General features: G+C 49.2%; 1 protein-coding gene and 1 pseudogene across 6 annotated transcripts in view; one reads left to right on the top strand and one right to left on the bottom strand.

Annotated features, from left to right (window-relative positions):
- Positions 1-21,125, top strand: part of LOC139264683 (leucine-rich repeat transmembrane neuronal protein 1-like) — a 386,994-nt gene that overhangs the window by 247,628 nt on the left and 118,241 nt on the right. The window lies entirely within an intron of this gene.
- LOC139264932 (U2 spliceosomal RNA) lies at positions 2,792-3,030 on the bottom strand (annotated as a pseudogene).

Genomic DNA, 21,125 nt, shown 5'->3' with positions numbered 1-21,125 from the left:
TAATGGGTCTTGCTGAGTGCTTTCCCACCCCTTCCCTTCTTCCCCTCCCACGCCTACTGCTCCTTCTCAATGGGGTCTCAGGGCCTGCAGCAAGGCTGGTAGTTGGTTGCTCACTTTCAGCTGCTGCCACACATGATGATCGAGCAGGACGTCCCCGACCAACTCAGGCCTTGGAAGGCCCGGCTGCGGACTGCATCACCTCAGCATGAGTGGCAGCACTCTGGTGTGGATGGGTTGTAGAGAATGGCAGGGGCAAGGGTGGAATTATGTCGTACTGAGAGATTACATCACTTTCCAACTGGCCCAACTCGCTGCTACTCCCCTGGGGCAGAGCCTCATCTGCAGCAAGTAGTGTGAGCACAGATTGCTGCCCTGGTTCGGTAAGATTTCCCAATTGAACTGATGGGGCCTCAGACACAATGGCAGCAGTCAATGCGTCTGTGGAATCAAGCTGCCTCTGCATTAATAAAAACAGAAAATGCTGGAAAGTGCCTACAAGAGGTGCTGTTCCTCGAGCTTGCGTTGAGCTTCATTGGTGAAACTGCGATTTACTTGTATTTCTTTCAATTTAGGGTACTGTATTCGCTGCTCACGATGCCTCCTCGACACTGGGGAGATCAAATGCAGATTGGGTGACCGCTTTGCGGAACACCTCTGTTCAGTCCGTAAGTGTGACCCCGAGCTTCCGGTCGCTTGTCACTTTAATTCTGCGTTCCACTCCCACTCTGACCTATCCGTCCTCAGCCTCCTACACTGTTCCAATGAAGCTCAACGTAAGCTCGAGGAACAGCATCTCATCTTTCTTTTCGGCACTTTGCAGCCTTCCGGACTCAATATCGAGCTCAACAATTTCAGACCATAACCTCTGCTCATATTTTGCTCCCTTTCTGCCCTTTTTTTAACCCCCCCCCCCCTGTTTCCCATGGCAGCTCGTAATTATTCTGCCATTCACACCCTATCGAGACTCATCTTTTTCTAACTTCTGCCATGATCATCTCAAGTTGGCCCATCATCCATTTTGTTTCTCAAATCTCTCCTGTCTTCCACTCTATCACAGACCTTCCCTTTTGTTCTTTCCTCCCCTCTCCCTTTCAGTGCTCCTTAAGAATCTGTTAATTTCGAACTTTCGCCAGTTCTGACGAAGGGTCATCGACCTGAAATGATAATTCTGTTTCTCTCCCCAGATGCTGCCTGGCCCGCTGAGATTTCCAGCATTTTCTGTTTTTATTTCAGATTCCAGCATCTGGAGTATTTTGCTTTTGCCTCTGCATTAAGACTGACTGTGACTGCCGCACAGTACAGAGCTGATTGATGCCTTCACGCATTGACAGCATTACAGTCTGCAGGCCTACAATAGCATTGGCCTGGTGCTCAAATGCTACTGCAAAATCAGCCATAGCCCGTGCCAATATATCTGAGACCCCATGATTACTTCTTACATCCAACATCCGTTGGTATCTACCAAGGATGAGCTCGGTGCGCTGCTGAGAGGCATGAGCAATAGTTGAGGCAGACTCCTCCATCCTCACAGCTAGTGCACCGAGACTCTCAGTCACCCTTGCTATTGCACCCAGCAGATTGCTGTACAAGCTCTAATTCCGGCTCATCATCAGAGTGCTGCTGACCATGACTCAGGCGCGCAGTCTCCCTCAGGGGAGCTAGCCCCCAGGTTTCCCCCACCTCTGTGGCGTTGCTGCAGGCCACTGGGTCCCGGAGCATCATCCACTTCCACCTCCCTGACCACTCCTTCATCGACGAAGCTGCTGGCTCCATTCTCAGATGCTGCTGGCTCCTGCATTAGGTTGAAAGAGGTGTCGTCCTCCTTCTCGTCACCATCTCCACCAGTGGAAGGCTGCAATACAGGCTCCATCCCTTCTGCTTGATCATCTGAAAGCACAAAGGCAGAAGAGTGGTTACCTGCAGGGAAGAGGTCCAAGAGCGGGAAAGGCATTCAGGAATGCCAGTCTGATGGAAAGAGCTGAAGGATTGTGGTGTCAGGCCTAAGTGGCCTGTTGTACGCTGCAAAGGAACTCAACATACCATCACTGTCCCGAGGGGGATCGGCCTCACCCACCTCCACGGCAACAACTGGAGCCCCATCAGGACCGAGATGCATTCCTCCAACGGAGTTATGTCCTGGAGGTTAGAGTCCCCTCCTCCAGTCCTCATCTACTCCCTCCTATAGTGGGCGAGTTTGGCTTGTAAGATTAAAGAGAACGTCTCAGTTAGAGCCCTTCTATCAGTGTGTCCCAAATGCCTTACATAGTTGAATACATGTTACTGTATGAGAGCGTACACAGCTCGATGTAACTTCCATTAGCTGCGTGGACTTGGTGTGGCAATGCTTGAATGAGGGGGCCAGGACCAAACAGTAACAGGGAGGCTACCGTCTTCGAGAAGCATATGAAGACTGAGGAGCTAACAACGTGAAGGGTGGGTCTATAGAACCGAGTAGCAAGGTTAACAACGCATGCAAGACCTTGCAGTGGGTGAGGCTTCAAATGTGCCTTGCAGTGGGTGAGGCTTCAAATGTGAACCTTGCATCTAGCCTCACCCACATAGAGCATGGATTGCGAAACACTACATTGAGGAGAGAGTGCACATCGAGCTCAGGGCAAAGCATGGTCAAGTTTCCATTTAAAATATTCGCCCTCAGCAGCCGTGTCATGTCTTTTTTTTTTTGAAATTCGTAGCCAATCGTTCCAATTCTTTGTCAAATCACAAACGCCAGAGGTCACCTTGCACACGCCAAGGATCACTCTGCGCCAATGCTCTTAGCCAAAAGGCCTAGAGCCACTGCACCGTTCCTGGAAGTACTGCAATACCAGGTTCGTGCCATGGAGGTGGATGGGTCAGGTCCCCCACACACCTCCGTGGAGGTGGATGGGTCAAGCCACCCCACCCACCTCCTGTTTCCAAAAAAGCAAGCATATACCTTCCTGATCCAGGGAGAACCACCCGGAGGTCATGGTGGCTACTCCCCTGTCAGGTCAGTTACGCATGATCTTCGCCAAAAGGCCGAGAAGCCGTGTCATGTCATTCCACCTTTTGCGGCATTGAGTGGCTGTCCTGGGCACTCGCGTCACTCACAGATACTCGTTCTGCCACTTCCCTCCATAGCCATCTCCATGCTCGTGGTTGTGGTCTCTGTTGTGTATGGAGAAAGAGTCAGACTGAACACTGTGAGCTCAAAGTAAAGTGTGACCGTAGTCTTTTATTGCAAGTCTCCAGAGTGCCTCTCCAACCTGTGAAGCTTCCTTAAATACCTGTGCTCCCAAGGGATTATGGGATCCCTTGGGACTCCAGGGATGAGCCATCTGGTGGCTGTACAGAGTAAATACAAGTCCACATCTATAACAACACCCCCCCCCCCCCCCGCCTTCCGCAAAGTCAATAGTATAACTATTTACAATGTGAGGCGATCTGGGGCCCTTCTTGCCCTGGTTGATGGTCTCAGTGTGAAAGCTGGTGTTGTTGAATCATTTGTTGGGCCCTGCAGGGCTGCTGTGGATGATGGGTTCTGCTTCGTGGTCAACCGTGGTGCCGGTTGCCACTGGTTTGTATGTTGGGGGATCAAAAAAGGTAGGGTCCAAGGTGGGTTGCTCAGGATAGTCTGTGAATCTGAGTTTGATTTGGTCCAAGTGCTTCCGGTGAAAGAGTCCATTTGAAAGTTTGACCCGAAACACCTTGCTCCCCTCTTTGGCCATGACAGTGCCGGGAAGCCACTTGGGACCTTGTCCATAATTTAAAACAAATACAGGATCATTGATGTCAATCTCACGTGACACATTTGCGCTATCATGGTATGCACTTTGTTGAAGCCGAACGTAGATCAGGGTGAACAAACGAGAGCCTTGTCTTAAGTGCACTTTTCATGAGCAGTTCAGCAGGTGGGATCCCAATGGGGTCTCGTGCGGGAGCTAAGCAGGACTCGGGATAGGTGAGTCTGCAGTGAGCCTTCAGTTACCCTCGTCAAGCCTTGCTTGATGGTTTGCACTGCTCTCTTTGCCTGATAATTGGACGCTGGTTTAAACGGGGCAGATGTGACATGTTTGGTCCCGTTACGGGTCATGAATTCTTTGAACTCAGCACTGGTAAAACATGGCCCGTTGTCGCTCACCAGGACATCGGGTAAGCCGTGTGTGGCAAACATGACCCGCAGGCTTTCAGTAGTGGCAGCGGACGTGTTAGCCGACATTATCTCACATTCAATCCATTTGGAGTACGTGTCTACAACCACAAGGAACATTTTACCCAAGAATGGGCCTGCACAGTCGACATGTACCCTAGACCACGGTTTGGAGGGCCAAGACCATAAACATAGCGGTGCCACCCTGGCTACATTGCTTAACTGCGAGCATGTATTACGTCTGTGAACGCAGGACTCGGGTAAGTCCACATCGATACCCGGCCACCACATGTGGGATCTGGCTATTACTTTCATCATTACGATGCCTGGGTGGGTACTGTGGAGTTCATTGACGAAGGTGTCTCTGCCCTTCTTGGGGACCACTACTTGATTGCCCCACAGAAGGCAGTCTGCCTGTATAGACATTTCATCTTTGCGCCGCTGGAACGGCTTTATCTCTTCCTGCATTTCCACTGGGACACTGGACCAGCTCCCGTGAAGCTCACAGCTTTTGACTGGAGATAATAAGGGGTCCTGGCTTGTCCATGTTTTGATCTGCCGGGCCGTGATGGGTGATTGCTCACTCTCAAATGCTTCCATAACCATGGCTAGATTTGCGGGCTGCGCCATTTCCACCCCCGTGGTGGGCAATGGCAGCCTACTGAGAGCATCGGCGCAGTTTACTGTGCCTGGCCTGTGGTAGATGGCGCAGTTGTATGCGGACAACGTGAGCGTCCATCTCTGGATGCGGGCCGATGCGTTGGCATTTAGCCCTTTACTCTCGGAAAACAGGGATATAAGTGGCTTATGGTCAGTTTCCAATTCGAATTTTAGTCCAAACAGGTATTGATGCATTTTCTTTACCTCATAGACACACGCTAACGATTCTTTTTCAATCATGCTGTAGGCTCTCTCGGCCTTAGACAGACTCCTGGATGCATAAACAACCAGTTGAAGTTTCCCGAAATCATTAGCTTGTTGCAATACACACCAGACGCCATATGACGATGCATCACATGCTAGTACCAAACGCTTACATGGATCATACAATACAAGCAATTTGTTTGAGCATAACAATTTTCTCACTTTTACAAAGGCATTTTCTTGACTTTTGCCCCAAACCCATTCACCCCCTTTTCGTAGTAAGACATGTAGTGGTTCTCGCAGTGTGCTGAGATCCAGTAAGAAGTTAGCAAAGTAGTTCAAGAGTCCCAGAAACGACCGCAGCTCCGTCACGTTCTGTGGCCTCCGTGCGTTCTTGATTGCCTTCGTCTTCACGTAGATGGGCCTGATGCCGTCCGCTGCAATCCTCCTTCCCAAGAACTGCACTTCAGGTGTCAGGAAAACGCACTTCGAGCATTTTAACCTGAGCCCCACGCGGTTGAGTCGACTAAGAATCTCCTCCAGGTTCTGCAGGTGCTCGACTGTGTTGCGGCCTGTGACCAAGATAACGTCCTGGAAGACCACGGTGTGCGGGACCGACTTCAGTAAACTTTCCATGTTTCTCAGGAATATCGCCGCCACTGATTGGATTCCAAATCGGCATCTGTTATAAACAAAAAGATCCTTGTGCGTGTTGATGCAGGTGAGGGCTTTCGATGATTCCTCCAGTTCCTGCGTCATGTAGGCTGAAGTCAGATCCAGCTTCGTGAACGTCTTTCCTCCCGCCTGCGTTGCAAAGAAGTCGTCGGCCTTTGGTAGTGGGTATTGGTCCTGCAGGGAGAAACGATTGATAGTTACTTTGCAATCGCCACAGATTCTGATGGTGCTGTCTCCCTTGAGGACTGGGACAATAGGACTGGCCCACCCACTGAACTCGATCGGTGAAATGATGCCCTCTCGTTGCAACCGGTCTAGCTCGATCTCTACCCTTTCTCTCATTACGGTACTGCTCTCGCCTTGTGATGGATGGGTCGCGCCCCCTGAATTAGGTAGATCTGCACTTTTGCTCCTTGGAATTTCCCAATGCCTGGTTCGAACAGCGAAGGAAATTTGTTTAAGACCTGGGCACACGAAGTGTCGTCAGTAGGCGATAGTGCTCGGACATCGTCCCAGTTTCAGCATATCTTTCCCAGCCAGCTCCTGCCAAGCAGCGTGGGACCATCGCCCGGTACCAGCAAGAGTGGTAGCTTGTGCACCGCTCCATCGTAGGAGACCTTTACAATAGCATTGCCGATTACTTGAATCAGTTTTTTCGTGTAAGTTCTTAGTTTCATGTGAACTGGTTAAGACTGGCCTTGAGACCTTGTTGCACCACAACCTTTCGCAAGTCTTTTTGCCCATGATGGACTGGCTCGTGCCTGTGTCTAGCTCCATTGACACCGGGAGTCTATTTAATTCAACATTCAGCATTATCGGAGGGACAATTCGTGGTGAATGTGTGCACCCAATATACCTCTGCCTCCTCTATCTGAGGCTCTGGTTCGTCATAATCCTCCATGGATCTGTCCTCATCTGCAACATGGTGGTTTGCAGGTTTAAAAGGCTTAGCAGCTCGCCTGCACACTCGTTGGAGGTGTCCCATTGTTCCACAGCCTTTGCAAACGTACTCTTTGAATCGGCATGAATGAAAATGATGATCACCCCCGCAGCGCCAACAAGGTGTTAATGGCCTTGCATTCATCACCCTTGATGGTGAACTCTGAGTCATGTGTGGATGTGGAGCTGCAGGCATGTGTGATCTACTCTGTACGTTACGATTCGAAAACAACATCACTTTGTTCACAGTATTTGTAGCAGCACTTGTGTGCTGAAAGATTTGCTTCCTGTAGTCACTGGTGGCAAAAACGCCTGGGCAATCGCTATAGCCTTACTCTAGGTTGGGGTCTCTACAGTAAAAGTTTGCCAAGTATGGTTTCATGGCCAATGCCACGTACGAAAAAGTCTCCGAGCATGTGCTCCAAATGTTCTTCAAATTCTCAATGTCCTGCAAGGCGTCTTAGCTCGGCGACATAACTCGCCACTTCCTGGCCTTCAGACCTTTTGTGGGTGTAGAACCGGTACCTCGTCATCAGAACGCTTTCATTCGGGTTCAAATGCTTTCTAACCAGTGTGCACAAATCGTCGTACGATTTCTCTGTGGGTTTCGCTGGAGTGAGCAGATTTTTCATGAAGCCATACGTTGGTGTCCCACAGATGGTGAGGAGGATTGCCCTTCGTTTGGCAGCGCTCTCTTCCCCATCTAGCTCATTAGCCACGAAGTATTGGTCGAGTCGCTCCACAAAAGTTTCCCAATCATCTCCCTCTGAAAATTTCTCCAGTATGCCCACTGTTCTCTGCATCTTTTGGTTCGCTATCTGTATCTCGTCGCCAGTTGTTGTGTATGGAGAAAGAGTCAGACTGAACACTGTGAGCTCAAAGTAAAGTGTGACCGTAGTCTTTTATTGCAGGTCTCCAGAGTGCCTCTCCAACCTGTGAAGCTTCCTTAAATACCTGTGCTCCCAAGGAATTATGGGATCCCTTGGGACTCCAGGGTATGAGCCCTCTGGTGGCTGTACAGAGTAAATATAAGTCCACAGATATAACAGTCTCCTCCCAGCCTCTGTCCTGAGCAAATCACTCTGCCTCGCCAGGGCATCAAGGAGTGCATCCACGGCGGGGTTGGAGAATTGGTGGACATGTTGACGAGCTGCTGCTAGGTCTATCATCTTCACCACCTGCGTGAGTGCGTAGGAAGCGAATATAACCACGAGGTGGTGAGGCGCCCAATCACCGCCACAATGGGATCCACTATGTCTGTGGCGCAGCTCGAAATACTGCTTCGCGCCCGGATGTAGAGGCACAACTTAACGGCCCTCTTACCGCCGCTTACCGCCTCCAGTTAAGTGTGCAACACCATGACTTAACACTGCAATCCCCTTCTCAGCAGCAACTCTGAATTTCATGTTTGGAGCCCGCACCTAACGCCTAGCGTTAAAAAATATACTCAGCCGGTGATACAGCCTCAACAATGGCCATAACCAATTTTGACCATTTTATCTGCAAAGATCTAAAAAGTTATGGGGGACAAAATTGATGGCCCTGCCGCCCACTGCCGCCAACATTCCTCCTCGAGTTGCACCCAGTGCCAGTTCCGATTTGGTGTGGAGTGGGCGGGAGAGGAGAACCGCCGAGAACCGCCCGCTGACATCAGCTGACGGCCAAGTTGCACAACTGACCTCCCGTCCTTCCAGATGCCAGATTGGTGCGGATGGAGTCGGCGCCAGAATGGGGGTGGACCACTGCAAGCAGGCTGGTCTATCCCTGACGGTGAGCAGGAAGAGCTGAAAGAAAAGGTTAGTAAATGATTTTAAAAAAAATTCTTTACAGCGACTTAACTTGATGGGGTCCCCTGAAGCTCTTCCAATGTTTTTTTTTTAATGATTTTTATTTGCAGCCTTCGACCCTCCGTAGGTCCGACTCCATCCTCGGCGGCACTTGCGCGGTGTTATGTCTGTAAAATACTTTTGAATGATTCCACGAGGCAATGTGTTGTATTCAAACTGTCGTGACCTTGGTCCTTTATTCCAAACTCCAGAGTGAGGCAACCGTATGGTGGCTGCCTTTTATACAGCCCCTGCCACCAGTGCAGGAAACCCCAGTCTCCATCAGTTGCACCCTCTAGTGGTGCCAGTTTAGTATATACACAGTGTAAACATAGAAAATAAGTGCAGGAGTCGGCCATTCGGCCCTTCGAGCCTGCACCACCTGTGGCTGATCATACAATTTCAGTACCACATTCCTGCTTTCTCTCCATACCCCTTCATCCCTTTAGCCGAAAAATCGAATGAACTGGCCTCAACAACTTTCTGTGGTAAAGAATTCCACAGGTTCACAATACTCTGAGTGAACAAGTTTCTCCTCATCTCGATCGTAAATGGCTTACCCCTTATCCTTAGACTGTGAAACCTGGTTCTGGACTTCCCCAACATCAGGAACATTCTTCCTCCATCTAACCTGTCCAATCCCATCAGAATTTTATATGTTTCTATGAGATCGCCTCTCATTCTTCTAAATTCCAGTGAATATAAGCCGAGTCGATCCATTCTTTCTTAATATGTCAGTCCTGCCATCCCGGGAATCAGTCTGGTGAAGCTTTGCTGCACTCCCTCAATAGCAAGAATGTCCTTCCTCAGATTAGGAGACTAAAACTGTACACAATGTTCAAGGCGTGGCCTCATCAAGGCCCTGGACAACTGCAGTAAGACCTCCCTGCTCCTATGCTTAAATCCTCTGGCTATGAACATGCCATTTGCCACCTTCACCGCCTGCTGTACCTGCATGCCATCTTTTAATCACTGATGTGCCATGACACCCAGGTCTCGTTGCACCTCCCCTTTTCTTAATCTGTCACCATTCAGATAATATTCTGCCTTCCTGTTTTTGCCACCAAAGTGGATAAGCTCACATTTATCTACATTATACTGCACCTGCCATGCATTTGTCCACTCACCTAACCTGTCCAAGTCACCCTGTAGCCTCTTAGCATCCTCCTCACAGCTAACACTGCCACCCAGCTTAGTGTCTGCAAACTTAGAGATATTACATTCAATTCCTTCATCGAAATCATTAATGTATATTGTAAATGGCTGGGGTCCCAGCACTGAACCTTATGGTACCCCACTAGTCACTGCCTGCCATTCTGAAAAGCACTCGTTTATTCCGACTCTTTGCTTCCTGTCTGCCAACTGGTTCTCTATCCACGTCAGTACATTACGCACAATACCATGTGCTTTAATTTTGCACGCTAATCACTTGTGTGAGACCTTGTCAAAAGCCTTTTGAAAGTTCAAATACACCACTTCCACTGGTTCTTCCTTGTCCATTCTACTAATTACATCGTCAAAAAATTCTAGAAGATTTGTCAATCATGATTTCCCTTTCATAAATCCATGCTGACTTGGAACAATCCTGTCACAGCTTTCCAAATGCGCTGCTATTGCATCTTTAATAATTGATTCCAACACTTTCCCCATTACCGATGTCAGGCTAACCGGTCTGTTTTCTCCCTCCTTTTTTAAAAAGTGGGGTTACATTAGCTAACCTCCAATCCATAGGAACTGATCCAGAGTCTATAGAATGTTAGAAAATGACCACCAATGCATCCACTATTTCTAGGGCCACTTCCTTAAGTACTCTGGGATGCAGACTATCAGACGCCGGGGATTTATCGGCCTTCAATCCCATCAATTTCCCTAACACAATTTCCTGACTAATACGGATTTCCTTCAGTTTCTCCCGAGACCCTCGGTCCCCTATTATTTTTGGGAGGTTATTCGTATCTTTTTTAGTGAAGACAGAACCAAAGTATTTATTCACTTGGTCTGCCATTTCCTCGTTTCCCATTATGAATTCACCTGATTCTGACTGCAAGGGACCTAAATTAGTCTTCCAGCAAGCTTCCTCTCATACTCTATTTTCACCCTCTTAATTAACCCTTAGGTACCTACATTTGTCTTCACTAATCTTTTTCTCTTCACATATCTATAGAAGCTTTTGCACTCTGTTTTTGTGTTCCCAGCAAGCTTTCTGTCATACTCTATTTTCTCCCTCCTTATTAAACCCTTTGTCCTCCTCTGCTGGATTCTAAATTTCTCCCAGTCCTCAGGTTTGCTGCATTTTCTGGCCAATTTATATGCCTCTTCCTTGGATTTAACACTTTCCCGAATTTCCCTTGTTAGCCATGGTTGAGCCACCTTCCCCTTTTTATTTTTACACCAGACAGAGTTGTACAATTGTTGTCTTTCATCCATGTGATCTTTTAATGTCTGCCACTGTCAGCCTTTTAAGTATCTTTCGCAGTCTATCCTAGCCAATTCATGTCTCATACCATCAAAGTTACCTTTCTTTAAGTTCAGGAGCCTTGTCTCTGAATTAACCGTGTCACTCTCCATCTTAAGAATTCTACCATATTATGGTCGCTCTTCCCCAAGGGGCTTCGCATGACCAGATTGCTAATTAATCCTCTCATTACACAAAACCCAGTCTAGGATGGCCTGCTCTCTAGTTGGTTCCTCGACATATTGGTCTAGAAAACCATTCCTATTCCAGGAAATCCTCCCCCACAGTACTGCTACCAGTTTGCTTCGCCCAATCTATATGTAGATTAAAGTAACCCATGATAACTGCTGTACCCTTATCGCACACGTTCCTAATTTCCTGTTGGATGCCATCCCCAACCTCCCTACTACTGTTTGGTGGTCTGTACACAACTCCCACTAACGTTTTCTGCCCTTTGGTGTTTTGCAGCTCTACCCATATAGATTCCACATCATCCAAGCTAATGTCCTATTGGGTTAATCTCTTTAACCAGTAACTCTACCTCACCTCTTTTTCCTTCCTGTCTGTTCTTCCTGAATATTGAATACCCCTGGATGTTGAGTTCCCAGCCTTGGTTACCCTGGAGCCATATCTCCGTAATCCCAATTACATCATATCCGTTAACAGCTATCTGCGCAGTTAATTCATCCACCTTATTACGAATGCTCCTCGCATTGAGACTCAGCCTTCAGGCTTGTTTTTTAATACTCTTTGTCCTTTTAGAATTATGTTGTAATGTGGCCCTTTTTAATTTTGCCCTTGATTTCTCTGCCCTCCACTCTTGTTTTTCTCCTTCCCACCTTTTGCTTCCACCCCCTTTTTACTTCCCTCTGTCTCCCTGCATAGATTCCCATCTCCCTGCCGCATTAGTTTAAACCCTCCCCAACAGCACGAGCAAACACTCTGCCTATGACATCGGTTCCGGTCCTGCCCAGGTGCAGACCGTCTGGTTTGTACTGGTCACACCTCCCCCAGAACTGGTTCCAATGTCCCAGGAATTTGAATCCCTCCCCCTTGCACCACTCATCAAACCACGTATTCATCTGAACTATCCTGCGATTCCTACTCTGATGAGCACGCGGCACTGGTAGCAATCCTAAGATTACTACATTTGAGGTCCTACTTTTTAATTAACTCCTAGCTCCATAAATTCAGCTTGTAGGATCTCATCCCGTTTTTTACCTATATCGTTGGTACCTATATGCACCACGACAGCTGGCTGTTCACCCTTCCCCTCCAGAATGCCCTGCAGCCACTCTGAGACATCCTTGACCATTGCACCAGGGAAGCATCATACCATCCTGGAGTCTTGTTTGCGGCCGCAGAAACGCCTATCTATTCCCCTTACAATAGAATCCCCTATCACTATAGCTCTCCCCTCTTTTTCCTGCCCTCCTGTGCAGCAGGGCCACCCATGGTGCCATGAACTTGGCTGCTGCTGCCTTTCCCTGATGAGCCATCTCCCCTAACAGTACCCAAAATGGTATATCTGTTTTGGAAGGAGATGACTGCAAGAGACCCCTGCACTACCTTCCTTCCCCTTCTCTTCCTGCTGGTCACCCATCCCCTATCTGCCTGTGTAACCTTTACCTGCGAAGTGACCAACTCACTAAACGAGCTATTCACAACACCCTCAGCATCGCGGATGCTCCAGAGTGAATCCATGTGCAGCTCCAGTGCCGCAATGCGGTCTGTCAGGAGCTGCACCTGGACACACTTCCTGCACACATAGTAGTCAGGGACACTGGAAACGTCCCTGATTTCTCACATAGCACAGGAGGAGCATGACGTGGGTCTGGGCTCTCCTGCCATGACTTAACCTTTAAATTAACTTAATTTGGCAACAATGCCAAAGGTTACCTACTGATAAGAAAAGAAAAATAAATCTTATTGATAGTACATCAGGTGAACAAGTCTCCATCTTATGCAACTACAGTGACTACAGAGAGGGTATCTCTATAGTCTGCATATATAACATCACTCTCCCCCAAGTCCTTTGTGCCAATAACCTTTGCACTGTGTGTTCTGGCTTGGCTCTCCCCAGACTTAATTGCTAATAGCCCTTGCACCTTGGCTGTGCTTTGGATTGGCTCTCTCCCTGTTAACACCCAAGTCCTTTTTGCCACAACATTGGGTAGTGGTTACAAGTTTGGATGGTTCGTTGATGCAGTGGAGGTTCCAGAGGGTTCTGGGTGTGATCCATCAGTATGTCCATGGCTACATACATACATCCATTTCCCCTACCCCCCCACCCCCGCCTCCGACAGCGAGATCATGCAGTTAGCCTATTACATTAACATACAGGATCAGACACAGTGCAAGTACAAAGAAAGGAAGAAAAAAAACATTTTTTTTACTGTTTGTATCGTGATACCTTGGTTCAATAACTTACATTCATTACGTTTTACGGTCGTTCGCCCAAATTGGTAGATTGCATTCATGGTTCAGTCATGGTCAGTACTGAGGTAGCAGTACAGGTATATGAGGACGCTAGTTCCAGTGCAACCGGATGGGGTCCCAGTCGTCTGATGGCGGCGCTGCGCTCCCTGCTAGCAGGGTGGGCTTGGTTCGCTCACCTTGCCAGGACTCAGGGCCTTTGCCATTGCCTAGTGGTGCGCAGAGCCACAGATGTGTGTGGCCTCCCTGTCCTCCTTTGAGGCGCTGCAGAATCTTCTGCCTGCTCTCTAATGATGTTGGGAACCTGGCTGTTCCAGGTCCCGTTTGGGGAACTCGTTGGTTCTGACCTTTCACTCCCGGACATGGCCGAGGTAGTGACTAGGTCTGGGGGCTGTACCGTCTCCACCCGGGTGGTGGGCAACGGCAGCCGACTGCGCGTATTGGCGCCGCTTTCGTTTCCAGGTTCGTGGCAAATAGTGCCATCGGGTGCCTGCAACGTGGGATAGACCTGGGGCAGAGTATCAGGATCAGTGCCTTCACCCTCCTGAGGTCGCTGGCCTATAACTTGTGGGGACAACTGGGCGAGGGCATCAGGATCAGCGCCTTTACCCTCCTGAATTCGCTCGCTTGCTATTTTTGGGGACACTCTATTCCCGACATCTCGCAATAACATTTTGTTCTTTACATTAGGACTGGTACCGACATCTCGCAACAACATTTTGTTCACAATCTTAATCGGTTCGTTACATTGATTGTCGTGCATACAATGTCGCTTTAAGTTCAGTTGGTTGCAGGTCTCCTTTAAGAGAACCCTGCTGGATTTACCCCAATCAAATCCTTTGTTAGACACCACGTGTTGGTCCCTCAGCGTTGCACCTCGTGGTATTGCCGTGGCCATCGTTATTTCAGCCTCGTTGCAGCAGGGACGCCATCTTGCCTCTGTCCTCAAGGTCGACTGCCTTGATCCTTCTCTCCCGCGATTCTGCCACAAAAGCTGGAAGAGTGCCTGTGAATTCGATCTTCCTCCCCAGGAGTCCTGCCACTGGAGCTGGGAAGGTACTTTTAGGTTGTTCCGGTCAGATCATTGCCATGCAGTCATAATGGATGGTCTGTGCCTCAGGTGCTGCACTGATCTGTTCTCTGGTGCCTGGCCCAAGCGAAGGTGAGATTTTGCTCTGCCTCTGAGCACGGGGGACATCGATTGCTGGAGTGAAGAAGTCTTCCCATTTCCACTGGATCTTCTCCATCCACCTTCTTCCGAGAAGCATTGGACCATCACTTTCAACAATCCGCAGAGGTAACTTGTGCATCACGCCATTATGGATTACACTTACATCCGCACTACCAAGGACTGGGATCAGCTCCTTGGTGTAGGTGCGCAACTTTTCCTGTACTGAAACCAGCTTGGGTCATTTTTCGTTCCATAGCCTCTCAAAGGCATCCTGGCTCATCACTTAATGGCTCACTTCCATGTCCACTTCAATGAAGACTGGAACGCTATTTATTTCGACTTCCATCTTCACTGGAAAACAATCGGTGGTGCAGGTATACACGCCACACACTTCTTCTTGGGGCTGAGCTATCTCTGGCCAAATCATCCCCGCTGGATTCAAAGTCAGCTACCGACTCCTCTGCTAGATGGTGAGTCGTATTTCTTTTACACATATGCTGGAGGTGGCCCTTCATGTTACAGGCTTTGCATTCGTACTCAGCAAACCGACACTGGTGAGCCCTATGGTTTCCTCCACAACGCCAGCAAGCTGCTACTTGATTAGCACCCCTCGGTGGACTCTGAGTTCTGGAACCCTGAGGTCTGTACTCTCTGTCCTGGGCAGAGCCACGTTCTACAGTCTTGCCTGTGAAAGGCACCATTCTGTGTACAGTACTTGTTGGGTTTGAGTCCACAGGATGAATAATTTGCTTGGTGCTACGAGTTGAGGTCATGAACGCCTGACTGATGCTGATAGCCTTCTGCAGGTTGACTGTGGTGTCGGCAGATAATAGCTTGTGAAGGAGGCCCTCGTGGCCAATTCCTATAATGAAGATGTCTCGCAATGCTTCATTGAGGTGTGTGCCAAAATCACACGGTGCCGCAAGTCTCCTGAGGTCGGCAGCAGCATATTTTGCAATTTCCTCGCCCTCAGGTCTGCGGTGAGTAGAATCTGTGCCTGGCTGTGAGGATGCTCTCTTTTGGTTTTAGTTGGTCGAAAATTAGTTCAGTCAGCTCATCGTATGTCTTATCCTTGGCCTTCGTGGGTGCCAGCAAGTCCCTGATGAGGCGCTAAACCTTGGTCCAACAACGGGTCAGCAGTATAGCCTTGCGCTTCTCCGTCGATGTGTCCGTCTCCTCTGCCAGGTCGTTTGGCACAAAATATAGCTCGAGCTTTTCCGTGAAGGCATCCCAATCATCACCCTCTGCGAAATCTTTTAGTGTGCCAAAGGTAGCCATAATTGCGTGAAAGTTCGTATTCTTGTCGCCAGTTGTTATGTCTGTAATGTACTTATGAATGACTCCACGAGGCAATGTGTTGTACTCAAACTGTAGTGACCGTGGTCCTTTATTCCAAACTCCAGAGTGAGGCAGCCTCATGGTGGCTGCCCTTTTATACAGACCCTGCCACCAGGGCAGGAAACCCCAGTCTCCACCAGTTGCACCCTCTAGTCGTGCCAGCATAGTATACACACAGTGTAAACCTTAATGATCGTACATCAGGTAAACAAGTCTCCATCTCATGCAACTATACAGTGACTACACAGAGAGTATCTCTACAGTCTGCATATATAACAGGCGGCAAGCGCATTTACCGCCGAGAATGAGTGCTCCTGCCCACTGCCGCCTAGATTGACGGCATAAGTCCTTCTTTTGCCACTGGCCGCCCTTTCAAGGACCTTTTTTGCCGCAAACCCCACCCAGACTACCGTCGGATATCTCGGCGGCCATCGGCAGTCCTTTGGGTGGCACTTGGGCGGCCCTTGCCCTTCACCAATTTTGGCCCCATGGTATCAGAGAAGGTGAATATATTTTTCACAGTCCTGTGCTGGTAGGTTGTGAGCTAAATGTTCCAATTCCACTATTTATGAGGCTGGTCTAGTTAAATTTCTAGGCGACCCTCCAGGATGCTGGTGGTGGGCATTTCAATGATGGTAATGACATTGAATATCAAGGGGAGGTGGTTAGACCGTCTCTTGTTGGAGATGGTCATTGCCTGGCATTTATGTGATACGAATGTTACTTGCCGCTTATCAGCCCAAGCCTGGATGTTTTCCAGGTCTTGCTGCATGTAGGCATAGACTGCTTCATTTTCAGAGGAATTGCGAATGGAATTGAATACTCTGCAATCACTAGCGAACAAACCCACTTCTGAACTTATGGTGGAGGAAAGATCATTGATGAAGCAGCTGAAGATGGTTGGGCCTAGGACACTGACTTGAGGAACTCCTGCAGCGATATCCTGGGGGTGAAGTAATTGGCCTCCACAATGACGACAATCTTCCTTTGTCCTTAGTATGACACCAGCTCATGGAGAAATTTCCTCCTGATCCTCATTGACTCTATGGTGCTACACTCGGTCAAATGATGCCTTGATGGCAAGGGCAATCACTCTAACCTCACATCTGGAAATCAGCTCTTTTGTCCCATGTTTGGACCAAGGCTGTTATGAGGTCTGGAGCTGAGTGGTCCTGGCGGTCCCCAAACTGAGCATTGGTGAGCAGGTTATTTGTTAATAAGTGCTACTTGATAGCACTGTTGATGACACCTTCCGTTACTTTGCCGATGATTGAGAATTGGGTATGTTATGTCTTTAGATGCTCTGTTAATGACTCCACAAGGCAATGTATTGTACTTGAACTGTAGTGACCTTAGTGCATTTAATGTAACTCCAGAGTGAGAATCACACATGGTGGCCTGCCTTCGATACTAGGCCTGGCACACCTCTACAGGTAACCTCCAAGTCTTCCACTGCAGTGCCCTCTGGTGGCACACCTTAGTGACCATACAGCTGGTGTACAAGTTTCCCATAGTAGTGCCCTCTGGTGGCACATCATATATAATAGTACAAGCAGTAAACATGTTTGGATACATGACATCACTCTCCCCCAAGTCCTGAGTGCAAATCGCTTTCATGCATTGACTGTGCTCTGGGCTTAGATCTATCTGGTTGACCCTTGGAGGGTCTTTTCCATCTTGGGTGAGTAGGTGGTGTTTCGTTGACAGTAGAGGTGCTGGTGGCTTCTGTTTGTAAGTCCATGACCACTCCATTCTCTCCCCCCCCCCCCCCCCCCACACACACACATATAGGTTATGCTGGTGGCTCATTACATTCATATACATTCAAGACCAGAAAAAAATTTGTATTTACATCATTACATTTCTGGTACAGTTGTGAGGCAAGTACATTTGACTGGTGAGGTACATACCTGATACATACTTGGAATCAGTACTGGTGTCAGCATCGGTGCGTGAGGACTAACTAGTCCCAGAACTGCTGGATGGTGTCCAGCTAGTCTGGTGACGGTGCGGTGCCCAGTGCTGGCAGTGGAAACCCAGTTGGCTCAAGTTGCCTGCTTTTGGGGCCTTTGCCGTTGCTCCTAGTGTCGGGCAGGTTCACAGATGCCAATGACCTCCCTATCCTTTCCTTGCGCCCAGGTCGCTGCTGCTCCCTGAGGAGCAGTCGTCTGGCAGTGCGCAGGGAACTGCTGACTTGCTTGCCTGGGTGTTATTTGGTTTGGGATCCTGGCTGGTCCGGGTCCCATTTGGGAGAGCCATTGCGGGTGACCCTTTGTTCCCGGGTGTAGCCTTGGTGGCGATTCGGTCTGGGGGCTGCACCACTGGCGCGGTTTGCTCTTTCAGGCTCGTGGCGGTTGGTGCCATCGGGTGCCTGAGAGGTGGAGCCGATCAGGGGCAGGGTATCGATACCAATGCCGTTGCCCTCCTGAGATCGCTTGCTCTGCAGCTTGTCTAAATTAGCTGCTTGTGGCCACACTCCGTGGTGCATCACTCTGGTCCTAGGGACGCAGGCTACAGCATTGGGTAGCTCGCTGGACCTGTGTGCTCCCGATGGGTGTTTGCCCGCTACATTAACTGAATGCAGTTGAAATTCTACATCGCACAACGTTTCATTACTCATTGTACATAAACTGTAGCTCCGATCACAATCGCACGACATTTCTTTGCTTATTACATGTATAAAACTCTGAACATCAATTACAGGCTTTATATTTAACACACAGTTACTATTACATTGATTGAGTAGGTGGACCTGTCCCTTTAAGTGTGGTGGATTGCTGGCCTGCTTTAAGAGAGCCTTGCTATCTTTACCCCAATTCTCTTCTTCGTTTGGTACCACGTGTTGCTCCATCAGCGCTGCACCTCATGGTCTGGCCGCCGCCATCTTTTTCTTCAGCGCCTCACCTCATGGTTTGGGCGCCATCTTTCTTCCATCCACGATGTCGACTGCGGTGATCCTCTTCTCCCCGGGTTCTGCCATCGAGGCTGGGAAGTCGCCTTTGGATCCGATTTTCTTCCTCCGGAGTCCTGCCACTGGAGCCTGGAAGGTGCGTTCGGGTCATCTCAGCTGGGTCATCTCCACACAGTCGTTCTGAGCAGTCTGTGCCTTGGGTGCTGTGCTGGTCTGCTCTCTGGTGCTGGATCCAACCTCAGGTGAGGGCTTGTTTTGCCTCTGAGCGTGGGGTACGTCGATTGCTGGAGGGATGAAATCTTCTCAGCTCCAATGGATTTTCTCCATCCACCTTCTTCCGAATAGCGTTGATCCATCACCTGCAACAATCCACAGGGGTAACTTGTGCACCGCGCCATCATGGAGTACCTTTACATCCACACTACCAACGACTGGGATAAGTTCATTGGTGTAGGTGCGCAGCTTTGCCTGAACCGGGATCAACTTGGGTCGTTGAGCTTGATTGTCCCATAGCCTCTCAAAGGCTTCTTGATTCATTACTGACCGGCTCACTCCCGTGTCCACTTCCATGAAGACTGGAACGCCGTTTATCTCGACTTCCATCCTCAACGGGGAACATTCTGTGGTGCAGTTAAACATCATCGTGGGGCTGAGTTGCCTCTCTGACTATCGCTTCATAATCCGCGCTGGATTCATGGCCATCTGCAGACTCATCATCAACACAGTGAGTCATATTTCTTTTACACATTCGCTGAAGGTGGCCCTTTTTGCTGCATCCTTTACACACATAGTCCTTAAATCGGCACTGGTGAGCCCTGTGATTCCCTCTGCAACGCCAGCATGGTGCTACTCGATGAGCTCCCCTCGGCGGACTCTAAGTTAAGGGACTCAGGGGCCTGTTCTCTCTCCCCTGAGGAGATTCACGTTCTACAATTCAGCCTCTAAAAGGCGCCATTCTGTGTACAGTACTTGCCGGGTTTGAGTCCTGAGGATGAGTCATCCGCCTAGAGGTCATGAAAGCCTGGCTCACGGTGATGGCCTTCTGCAGTGAGACTGTGGTATCCGCAGATAGTAGTCTGTGAAGAAGGCCCTTGTGGCTGATTCCGATGACAAAGATATCCCGCAGCGTGAGGTCTGCAGCATATTTTGCGATTTCCTGGCCTTCGGGCCGTCTGTGGGTATAAAACCGGCTGTGAGGATGCACTCTTTGGGCTTGAGTTGTTCTTCGATCAGCATTGCAAGCTCCTCGTACGTCTTGGTCGTTGTCTTCGCTGATGCCAGCAAGCCCCTGACGAGGTCATAGACGGTGGTCCCACAACTGGTTAGCAGGATAGCTCTGCGCTTATCAGCCAGTGTGGTCAGATTATCGCCTGCCAGGTCATTTGCTGTGAAGAAATGGTTGAGCCTCTCCACAAAAGCGTCCTAATCATCTCCATCGGCGAACTGTATCAACGTACCAAGGCTAGCCATTTTCGCGTGAAAGTCTGTAATCTCATCACCAATGGTTATGTCTTTAGATGCTCTGATAATGACTCCACGAGGCAATGTATTGCACTTGAACTGTCGTGACCTTAGTCCATTTAATGTAACTCCAGAGTGAGGATCACACGTGGTGGCCTGCCTTTTATACTAGGCCTGGCACACCTGTACAGGTAACCTACAAGTCTCCCACTGCAGTGCCCTCTGGTTGCACACCTTCATGACCATACAGCTGGTGTACAAGTTTCCCATAGTAGTGCCCTCTGGTGGCACATCATATGTAATAGTACATGCAGTAACCATGTTTGGATACATGACAGGGTAATGGGGTGCTAATTGGCCTCAGTCAATTTGTCCTGCTTTTTGTGGACAGGGCATACTCCTACCAATACTGTCATGGACAGATGCATCTGCTACAGGTAGATTGGTGAGTACGAGGTCAAGTAGGTTTTTCCTTCATGTTGGTTTTCGCACCACCTGCCAGAAGCTCAGTCTGGCAGCTATGTCCTCGGCCAGCTCGCTCAGTGGTGGTACTACCTAGACATTCTTGGTGTTGGACATAGAAGTCCCCTACCCAGTGTACATTCTATACCCTTGCTACGCTCAATGCTTCTTCCAAGTGGTGTTCAACGTGGAGGAGTGCAGATTCAGCAGCTGAGGAAGGGAAGTAGGTGGTAATCAGCAGGATGTTTGACCCGATGCCATGTGACCTCATGGGGACTGGAGTCAATGTTAGAGGACTCACAGGGCTGCTCCCTTTCGACTGTATACCACTGTGCCGCCACTTCTGTTGGGTCTGTCCTGCCAGTGGGACAGAACGTACCCAGGAATAGTGACGGTCTTCATTGGTACGATTCTGTAAATATGTCTGTCAGGCTGTTGCTTAACTAGTCTGTGGGACA

Source organism: Pristiophorus japonicus, chromosome 5, assembly GCF_044704955.1.
Source record: "Pristiophorus japonicus isolate sPriJap1 chromosome 5, sPriJap1.hap1, whole genome shotgun sequence".
Taxonomy (NCBI): Eukaryota; Metazoa; Chordata; class Chondrichthyes; family Pristiophoridae; genus Pristiophorus; species Pristiophorus japonicus.
This window is presented reverse-complemented; position numbering and strand designations above follow the sequence as displayed.